This window comes from Perissodus microlepis, chromosome 12, assembly GCF_051167445.1.
Source record: "Perissodus microlepis isolate ML-2025 ecotype Zambia chromosome 12, ASM5116744v1, whole genome shotgun sequence".
NCBI classification, from domain to species: Eukaryota; Metazoa; Chordata; class Actinopteri; order Cichliformes; family Cichlidae; genus Perissodus; species Perissodus microlepis.
In genome coordinates this window covers 36,574,225-36,585,113 of record NC_140472.1, presented here as the reverse complement: position 1 = coordinate 36,585,113, position 10,889 = coordinate 36,574,225, and positions in this window count along the sequence as shown.

The window sequence follows — 10,889 nt, the reverse complement described above, 5'->3', positions numbered from 1 at the left end:
CACGAGACACTCCCCTGGCCCCACAGAGTCTCCGACAGCCACGCCCAGATGTCTTCTCTGAATCTTCAAACAGAACTCTGTCCATGTGTTTGAGTCTGTGAGCGTCCGCGGAGGCTGGCGCACGTTTCCCAGGTTTCATTTAGTTCAGCCTCCCGCCGCTTCCTTACGCAGTCCGATGTCTGGAAACCACAGCGTTGGTTTCAGTAATGACAGGAAGGCGTCCACAGTACAACCACTCAGGGCCCTTTGATGTCTGACTTGTAAGAATCTGCAAAGTCAGCTTTTTCTAAACAGTCCTCATTTTGTAAAGCTGCAAAACTCTTAAGTGCCCTCTTGTGGAGAAGTGAGTTATAGCATGCGAGGCCCCAAAGGGGCCGCTTTTTAAATCCGTCCTCACTTTGTCACAAAGTCAGACTCGTAGGTGCAGCGTGTCAACACTTCGGGTGGCTCCTCCAGTTTACATGGACTAATTACACTAAGTACACAGAAGCTTTCTGAACGCTTCGACTCATCCTGAGGTTACCGTCGGCCGTGACAGGAACACCTGCACAGCGCCCCCTGTGGGCCGTCAGCGCAGTGATTCGTACCTGAGCCGAGCTCTCTTCGCACTGATGTCTCTACAGTTTGTCCCACTGCTGAGACTGTGAGAGGAAAAGAAAATAATAATGTTCATTCTGACTGTGTTGGTGGCTCATCATGAACCTCCTCACACTCATCACGCCTCCAAGTTCTTCTGATGGACTCCAGCTTATGACTCCTCAGTTTTATTAATATCATACCCAGCATATTGGCCACATTCTCCAACAGGGTCATCAGTGTTTGGTAGGTCGAGTTAAGGATCGTCCTGCTCTCCTTCAGGAGTTGTTGCTCCTCTTCTGCTTCGGTTCAAAGGTTAATAAATACGATGAAGAGGAGGATGGATGAAGCACAGCGTGCAGTGAGCCCACTGGTTCATCACACAGTGATCACATGTAAACCATTTCATACAGAAACAGTCTCACACAGTCCAATATGCATCTGACCTCATTAGCACTGGTGTCCTGACCAACGTTCCCTCTAATGTTTCACGTGTCTGAGCGAGCACACAAACTCCCTGAGCGGACACTTGGAGCACTGCGAGCAACAGCAGACGTGTGCGCTGTGGTCACGCCAGCATCCAATCCATCCAAGTCACATGTTTATTAACCTCTTAAGCCCCAAGGGGGCTTCTGAGCTTCCTGCTTGAAAATGTAATGCCCATATTTAATTGATTATTTCTCTGCAATTACAAACTCTGTCCTTACAATCTTGGTATCAAAATAAAGCTAACACTTGGGAAATTTCATTAGAGGTCTAAATATTGAAGCAGATATTACTGTGTCAAAGTTACTGAGACTGGAACACAGAAAAAGTAAGTAGATTTTATCCTCGCCTAATTATTTTTTTTAATTTTTAGCATATAACCCTTTGAAAAATATGCCTCAGATCACATTTGGTTCCAGAAATTCAGTAACCAACATATAACCATCATCTGTGCAAAGATTTATGTTTCTAAAGTGAAACAGTGAAAAACTACAGCCCTGTCAATACATGAATATCCAGACGTTGTACAAAAATGTCCAATTTTGGCACACAATTGGACACCATGCCAGTTGATTTTTTTTAGGTATTAAAGAGCAGAAATTAATAAATTTTATTAACAGGCCTAAACATGCTTTTTTTTAAACTATATTTTTGAAGAATTAACCACACATTTACATGGTAACGGCCCTTTTCTGCAGCGCATAGAGCGTTTGATTGGCCTCTGGCTCTTTAAACTCCGAGGGGCTGTAACTTTGGTTTCTTTTGGTCAATTTGCGTGATTGACACCTCTTTTTGATCGTTTGAGCCAATAGATTCACAGTAACGACGCCACGTTCACGTCACTTCAACCAATCAGACGTTGTGATGCCAAAACCCACGTGGGCCCAAATTTACTGCATGTGGCGTCTGTTCAGTCACGTGTCTGTAGGCGGGTCTAAAATGGAGCTTGTTGACGGAAACCGGCTCTGATGCGGCTAGGTAGGCATGGTAACTACTGTTAATCACGTGGCTACCGGCTACCGGCGAAAACAACGGAGGAAATCGGGACGGTAAGCCAATTTCTGTCTTAGCGCATTTGCGCCGCGGTGTTTTTGTGGTTTTCTTTTGCGGCTCATTCAGTGAATTTTGGTCTGATCGTGGTGAAACTTGGTGTGTGGAGTCAGTGATAGCCCTGGAAGCTAACCAGCCCGTCTTTAGCCGGTTACATGAAGTCTGAAGAATTTGTGGTTCGGTTTTGTTTGTTTAGCGGACTAATGCGCATTTACGTAACTGCTCATTTAATCACGGCTTGTTTTCGGTGTGTTTGGTGGTTGTGGAAATGGTTTATATGACATTTTAGCTGAGATTCTGAGGTTTCTGTGGACACCACACATGTCTGGACTTATATTTCTCAACCCGCGTTATAACCGATTAAACGTGACCTCCTCCTTTTTGCCCCCGGTACCGGGGGCGTGGGGCTTAAGTGGTTAAAGTAATCAAATTACAGCATTTATGTTAGACTACTTTAAATTAACTGCTTTAGCCCACTTACAATGAAAATGTAAAACAATCGTGTTCATGACCTGTAGCATGTTCACACTATTGGAAGGAAAAATAACTTGAACTCCAAGTTTGAAAACACAACTTTCTTTATTTATTTTTTATAAAGCTCTGACTTGTATTATGAGTCTGTGGTCTGGGAGAGAGTCTGTAACTCTGTCTGCAACATACAGTAAATAATGACCAATGTTGGGCAATTAATTATATAGTTACTTCTTCAAAGAAGTAACTGAGTTTTGCAAACAACAAAGTTTTTTGCAGCTGTTTACCTAAAAATGCAGCCAAGGTGTTTTTAAATAAACATTTCAAACTATTTACAGAACAATCAGCTGTTCTGCATCAAATCTGATGCCACACAAATTATTTGTGCCACTCCAAAAATAATTCCTGTCCACTATGAGATGAAGGAGAACAACAGCCTGATACCTGCAGGCCTGACAGCAGCAGATGTATCACTGCTGTAACACCTGTAACACTCAGCAGTCGCCTCACTGTTCTGACACACACAACAACACTATTGACTACACTACACACTAACTACACACTAACTACACAAGATTTGTGCTAAACGTCTCAAATCTCTCACATCTCAAACACGCCGTCACTCCTAAAACTTCCTCCCATTTCTTAACAACTAAATGCCATGTTTTGATTGGTCGACATGGTACATTTTTCCACCAATAGGAAAGGGCGGGGTTTACTGGTGTTGTTTTTGCTCACAGGCTTTCGAGTGTTTTCCTTATAAAACGCTGTTTTTACAGTTTCTTCCTGCAGTAAATATAAACAACGACAGTATTCAGGAAGAAAACCAAACATTGCAGATATTTTTATCATAACTCTGGTTTTACGTGGCCGATCAACACAATTTAAAAACTGGTATAAAGTCCACACTTTGTCCATCAGTTGTTCGTCTGTCCTGCTCACATCTCCAATGGTTGTACACGTTGTCATTAACGTGGCTTCGCTCCACATCAGCCGCTTTGCCAGATAAAACACCGGTGTCGGCACATATTTACTTTAATTTCAATTCAGGTTAAAAAAAAAATTGTGTGCGCAATGCAGATTTTCTCTGCGCAGTGACCGTGCCAACAGTGCGCAATTGCGCATGTGCGCAGCTTAGAGGGAACATTGGTCCTAACACCGTCCTGAGTTTGTCTGATCAGTCAGTATTGATTGCTTGCAGGTCTGTCGCTTCCACAGTCCGGTTGATCTTTTCCTTCTTTGGGGATAATAGAAATGACCACCTCTGTCCACCAGGGGGGCTGTTGTACTCTGTCCACACACCCTGAGCGATGTCGGGGTTCAGAGATGCTGCAGGGTTTCCCACCTTCCTCCAATCACTTCTTTGATTTCTTCATGTGTGGTCTTACTAACTTACTACGTTTACTGTGCGTAGCCTTCCACAGGTGTGTTGTTCACCTGCTGTCTGATTCAGGATTCGTTGCTAATCGTTTGGTGGGATTTTGTATGTTATGAATATTTCTGTCTGTAGTTTAACGTGTATGATAAGAGCCGTGAGGATTTAGTAGTCGCTCTGTTTAACTTTCACCTTTCAAAGTTATTGAATGTTCAGTTTGTAGTTTTCTCGACTCGTTGAGTCTATTTTGCCTCTAACAACAGCTTTTAATGCTTCCCAGAGGACTGGCGCGTCGCCTCCCTGTTATCACGTCGTTGGGAATGTTTGATTTCCTCGACTGATCACGGGGGAATGGTCTGACCGAGTATTTCACATCTTTGTAGATCTTACTGAGAAATAAAAAGTCCAGAATAGACAAACTGGGCTGGTGGACAGTGAGTGTCACTCTGAACCTCTGAATTTGACTCCTCCCACACGTCCATGGTTACCATCGTTACCACCAGGAGGAACGCGTTTAGCAGACTCACCTGAATACGTCAACATCACCTTCAACCAAAGCAAATCGACGCTCACCATCTCTGAATATATTCAAAGTTTAATGTCCAACAAATCAAAAGCACCACTCGTCTCCTTCTTCCTGATTTAAAGGAATAAAAACCGACGTGTTTAAATCCAAAGTTTTATTTTCTGTGTTCAACATCATCCTGGTGGAATCTGCTCTGAACTTCATTACACGTCACAGCGTCTGCAGAGGCAGCGAGACTCAGAGGACGAGCAAGGAGGGGCCACACACACACACACACACACACACACACACACACACACACACACACACACACACACACACACAGACAGACACAGACAAACACACACACACAGACATACACACACACACACACACAGACACACACACACAGACACACACACACACAGACACACACAGACAGACACAGACAAACACACACACACAGACATACACACACACACACACACAGACAAACACACACACACAGACACACACACACACACACACACAGACAAACACACACACTTGACAGCTACAGCTGCTTTTTGGAGAAATCAATAACTCATAATTGGTTGTGTATGTTTTTGTAGTCTGTGTGTGTGTGTGTCTGCGTGTGTGTGTGTGTGTGTGTGTGTGTGTGTGTGGTGTTCAGGTGCTGCCCTTGGCTGCAGGTTATTAGAGGAGCTGGACAAAGCGCTGTGGTCACTGTGTGTCTGTGTGTTAAAGTGAAGGACGACACTGTAAAATAAACTCGACTCACTTTGTCCGGACTTTTTCCTTCTGCTGATTTCTTCCAGAAACAGGATGAAAAACTGTGTTTCGTGGAGACTCTCAGAGCTCGATGTTTGTTTTCTTTAACCCTAAAAACTGTGTTCAGCAGTGCTGGAGTGTAAGCGAGTGTAAGCGAGTGTAAGCGAGTGAGGCTGTGATGATGGATTTATGTTTCTTCAGCTTCATGTTTCATATTTGACGGACGTGTGCGTCCCTGTTTCCTCACACTGTGATAGCTGCTCGGCTCATTCATGTCTACATTACCGGCTGATTTCTCTGCTCTTGCCAACTGTGGACTCGTTCGCAGGTGTTTTGAAGTGGGCTGTTTTGCAGTGCAGACGCTGCGCGGCCTCTCCCGCTTTAACTGAATATTGAACTGTTTTCATTCCTTCTGCTCCGAGTGGCCTTTTAAACAACCTCTGCTCGCTGCAGAGCTGCTCGTCTCGCATCAGCACATAAAAAACGACATTACTGTCGTTCCACAGAAAACTGGCGCTCTCCCCAACGGCGTGGAGAAAAACTCGTTAACGTTACAATCAGCTCTGATCAAGAAACCACAGAAACACTACAGCTGAGGATGGATGTCACGAACAGCACCGAAGGGTGAAATCGGCCCAGAGCCGAATCACTGTGAATGACATCACACACAGCTGGAGCTGAAGCTTCCAGTAAAACCAACCAGAACATCGAGTCCTCCAGTTTGGCTCGCACAGCTCAGACATAAATGTGTGCGGAGCTGCAGTGCCAGATGTCTGTCTGTAGATGGCGCTCCTGTAGTTCAGGACTGAACTCTTTAGTGTGAGAAAGGTTCCTGTTGTTTTTATTAACAGACACGTTTTTATTGAAATGTTGATGGAGGCGCAGCACTGATGACACAAATGCATTTACACCAGCATCCATCGAAAATAAGACGCATTATTAGGATTTTTAACAAACTGTAAATCAAAGATGGCGATCATCAGAGCAGCTGGTTTGGAGCCATCAGCTGTGAGACGTGCACACATGGCACAAAAACCACGACGATCGTGTCTCGGCACACCACCAGAACATCATGTCCGTCTGAGTTGTGTGATGACATCACAGCCAGCGCAGCAGCGTGTTTCCTGATTGGAGGGTGGACTCATGTCCCGATGCGGGTCCTCTCCTCGTCACTAAGCGTTTTCGTGCAGACTTGCACGGCTCGCTGTAAGACGCTTGCAGCCCTGCGTCTGAAGCTTCAACACTTTTTAGGATTTGCAGGATGATTTATTCTTCATCATCATCATCTTCACCTTTTGGGGTTCTGCCTCCACCTCCCAGCAAGTCCTCCTCCGAGCTCTTCCTCTTCTCCTCCTGCTGCATCTTCATCCTCCCTCCTCTGCACACGCTCAGACCATCTCAGCATCTCTGAGTCGAGCTATGGTCTGATTGGCTCATTTCATCTTATGTCTGTCACCTGTGGTCTCCACCCTCCTTCACCTCTCTGCTCCCTGTGCTCCGGGCGTCTCCACCTGTCTGGCTGTCATTCACACACCTGTGTCCTGTCCTGCGCTGGGACCTATTTCAGTGACAGCTCACCTGAGCAGGTACTGTCACGGACTTTTTGGTGTGAAATGATGAAATCGTTTTCCAGGACAGCTGCCGGCCAATTATCTGCTGATCGTTTCAGGCCGGTCGATCGGTGGGACAGACGCCCGGCGTCACTTTGATAAAGTTTTAGTTTGAACATTGAGAATTCTCGTGATGGAGCGCAGAGAGGATGATGATGTTGGCATGCGAGCGACTCTGTTATTGATCCGTGAAGGCGTCTCATTGATTCTCAAACAGGAGACGTGGTGATGATGAGATGTGACGGTCGATGCTCCCGCAGGCAGAACTAAGCGATGTCAGAGGTGCAGCAGGACGAGCTGCCGGGTTTAAAAACGACACCGGCTTCAGACTCGCACAGCGAGCTCAGATCAAACCGATCAGGTAACTCAGACAAGCTTTCACGCTTCTTTGTGTCTGTTTCTGGCTCGCTGGGCTTTAGTAGTCTGACTGCTCAGAGTCCAGCAGCATCTCAGGAAGTCTCTGGTGTGAGTTCTGATTTTCCTTCTGGCCTCGCCTGTGGATCAGGAGCGTTCGGGACTCCCAGCTGTCTCAGAGGCCAGATTAAGAGTTGTTGCTTTCCTGTGTAAATACACGCACTGAACTGAGTGCGAGCACCATGACACGTCTCACTTTTCCACTACTGAAACTCTTCCTGTGTAATGTTTGTGCTGCTGGGATGTGGATTACTTGAAGCCCACATCCAACTGATTTGAACTGAATTGTTTGTGGAAAAAGGAGGAGGAGCTTGTTTTCTGTGGTTGCTGTTTATTTGATTTCTTTAAAAAGCTGTGATGTGCACGTGTGTGTCCTGTAACTCGTCCTGCAGCTTCATGAAGACGAAAACTGCATTTATCCACCTGCTGCCGACACAAGGCCAGAGCGAGCTGAGAGCCTCGTCCATGCTTTTAATTCACTTTAATTTGCTTTATCTGCACTTGAATGTACCTGCAGGTAAGTGTGTGTGTGTGTGTGTGTGTGTGTGTGTGTGTGTATGTTTGTGTGTTTGTTTGTTCCTACATCCCGTCCAATTAAGAAGAAGTCATTAATAGTGACAAACAATGACGTACAAGGTCAAAGGAGCTGGCCTTGTGAAGCACACTGGTCCTTTTAGTGCGCACACACACACACACACACACACACACACACACACACACACACACACACACACACACACACACACATTCTTACATCTATGCTCTGCGGGGACTTTATCCCACGTACAGGTTTGAATTGACAAAATTATTTTTTAGGATTTATTTTTAGACTTTGTTTCCTTTCCTTACATTTGTCTCCTTAAATTCCTTGAGTCCTTCATGTCCCCGTTTTCATTTTGACCTCATTATAATGTTCCCTTTCCTAACTCCTTCACTTCTGTGTTCTTTTTCCTCCTCACTTCCTTCCTTGTCTTTAAACATATTAGTCGACTTGGATTAAAGTGAGGACAAACCAGCTAACATCACTTTTGGCCTGTTTGTCCATAAATCAAATGTTTGTCATGTTTTCTAAAGGAAAATTACTCTTTTAGGACTATTTTTGTCCTCCGTCCTTCTCAGCCTCTTTTCCCTCTTTTTCATGTCTTTGTTTCCTTTCTTCCAGCCTTTCCTGCTTCCTTAATTCTTTCCTCCCCTCATTTGTTAGATAAATCTGTCGTGGCCTCGCTCTGTGTTTGATTGTTTAGCTCCATCTTTGTTTTAATTGCAGTATTTTTATTTAATATCAGATGCTGTGGATTAGATGTGGGCGACTTGTGTCTGTACAGTAATGCTTTCTGCTTTATGAGGACTGCATGTCCCCACCATGTGAGTGGTGCAGCGCACATGCAGGCGGCGTTGTCCTTCAGAGTCACTTTACTTCATAATGGAGAGCAAACAGTGCAGCTCTGCGTCTCTCTCTCTTTAATGGCAGACGCTGAACTTCGCTCTTTGTTTCTGCAACGATTTAAAAGCTTCCAGCTGAATCCAAACATCGACTAAAGCAGTCGCAGTTTGGAGGTTCCCCTCAGAGCAGCTCTGTGTGGGAGGTGCTTTCATTTGTTTGGTTCGCCTCACAGACGTGACCGACACAGATGAAGGTGCAACATCGTTTAGTGTTAAATGCAAAATGAGACGAAAACCACACAAATCACTCGCTGCTGTAACTGTTTAAACATGAAATCACGTTTGGTGTTCTGTCTGTATGAAGTCGGTCAGGTCGGACACTTTTCTGTTTTTCGGCTCAAACGTCTGATCCGGAAAATCTGAAGGCTTTTAGAGCCGCCGCCAACACGTGGAAGTCGTGGCTGCGATTCTTTCTGCTGCTGAAGATCTTTCCTGCAGAGTTTGGGAGATGCTGAAACCATCAGCACATATAAACGGATGTTTATCTTCATTCACACAGAAGTTACCAAATGGAGATATTTACATGAAATCTCTAAACAGAGCCGTCCTTCACAGCCAAGCGTTTCCACGTCTGTGCTCCTATGTTTCACTCCCGTGTTTCCCTGTTTGTGTTTTGCTGAATCAGCATCGCTGCCTCGTTCAGCTTCACGTCCACGTCACACACTACCACAGCTGGTTACGGTGTGATTTTGCCACACCAGTCAAACACTGCATCCAGGCTGAGTGAGTGAGGAAGATGATGGTGGTAGGACTTTAGCTTTATCACATATTCACGTTCTTACTTCCTGTATCGCTGCCTGGTTTGGTGACATGACTCTGAAGGTCTGATGGGACTTTTGGTCAAACTCAGGACGTTTGGCCATTTCTGACAAACGTGCTGAGAAAGGATCATTTTATAGTTAACTGTTTGAACCATGAGCTTCACAGTGAGCTTGACTTGTTGGCCGTCGTTTTTAGACCGAGGAAGACCAAAAGACTGCAGCTTTCCTTTATCCTTACTGCAACCGTATCCTTAATGGCAAATAACTGTTGTGGCTTTTTATCATTGTTTGGTTTACTCTTATTTTTCTCCTTGCTGCTAATTTCCCCTCGTTGGACAATAAAGTATTGAATTGAAGTAATGGTGTTGCTGTGGAGGGTAGGCAGCACCAAGTTCCTGCACATCTCTCCTGGTCAGCAAAGCCCAACAGCGACTCTACTTCCTCTGCAAACTGAGGACAGCGAGAGCATCAATCTCCACTATGAGCAGCTTCTACAGAGGCACCGTGGAGAGCATCCTCACAGCTGCATCACTGTGTGGTGTGGCTCCTGGGTGCTGCTGGGTAGTGAGAGCAGCAGAGAGGATCGTGGGTACCTCTGTTCCCTCCCTCCAGGACATCTACTGCACCCGTCTCACCTGAAAGCTCTCTGCATCACAGGTGACTCCACCCATCCGTCCAACAGCTTCTTCAGTTTGCTGCCATCAGGAAAGAGACTGAAGAGCCTCGAGGCCAGAACCAGCAGACTGAGAGACAGCTTCATCCATCAGGCTGTCAGGATGCTGAACTCTCTCTCACACCACCTCCAGACCTGCATCCACCTCTCCCCTCTTAGATCCGCTGTCTTTGCTTTCCTTCCTCATTTCTCACTTTTTCATATTTTTTCTTCTTTTATTTGTTCTTTCATGTCTCATTTGATTTTTCATCTGTTATTTCTTTTCCATCTTTCCCTAACCTCCAGAATTCCTCCCTGTTTCCTTCCTCACAGCTGCTCCTCTCTCCATCCGTGTTTTATTTCTGTCTAAAAAGCTTTTGTTCTGCTACCTGTGTGTGCGTGTGTGTGTGTCTGTGTGTGTCTGTGTGTGTGTGTGTGCGTGTCTGTGTGTGTGTGTGTGTGCGTGTCTGTGTGTGTGTGTGTGCGTGTGTGTAATTAGCTGGTACTTTCTACCCACTGAGTGTCTAACAGCCTCATAATGTCAGTCTGTCAGTCAGAGAGGAGAAAAGGTGGAAATGGGAGGAGAGAGGAGCTAGGAGGCGACCTGAAGGAGAGAGAAGGATGAGGACGAAACAGCAGATAACAACTGGTGAGGCCTGCATCAGCTCTCACACACACGGCTGGTATTTATAGGATTTTTTTTTGGTCTGTAGATTCACACAGTGATCATTTCGCTCAGCTTCATGTCATGAAGGCGGTTTGTTGCTTCACTGCA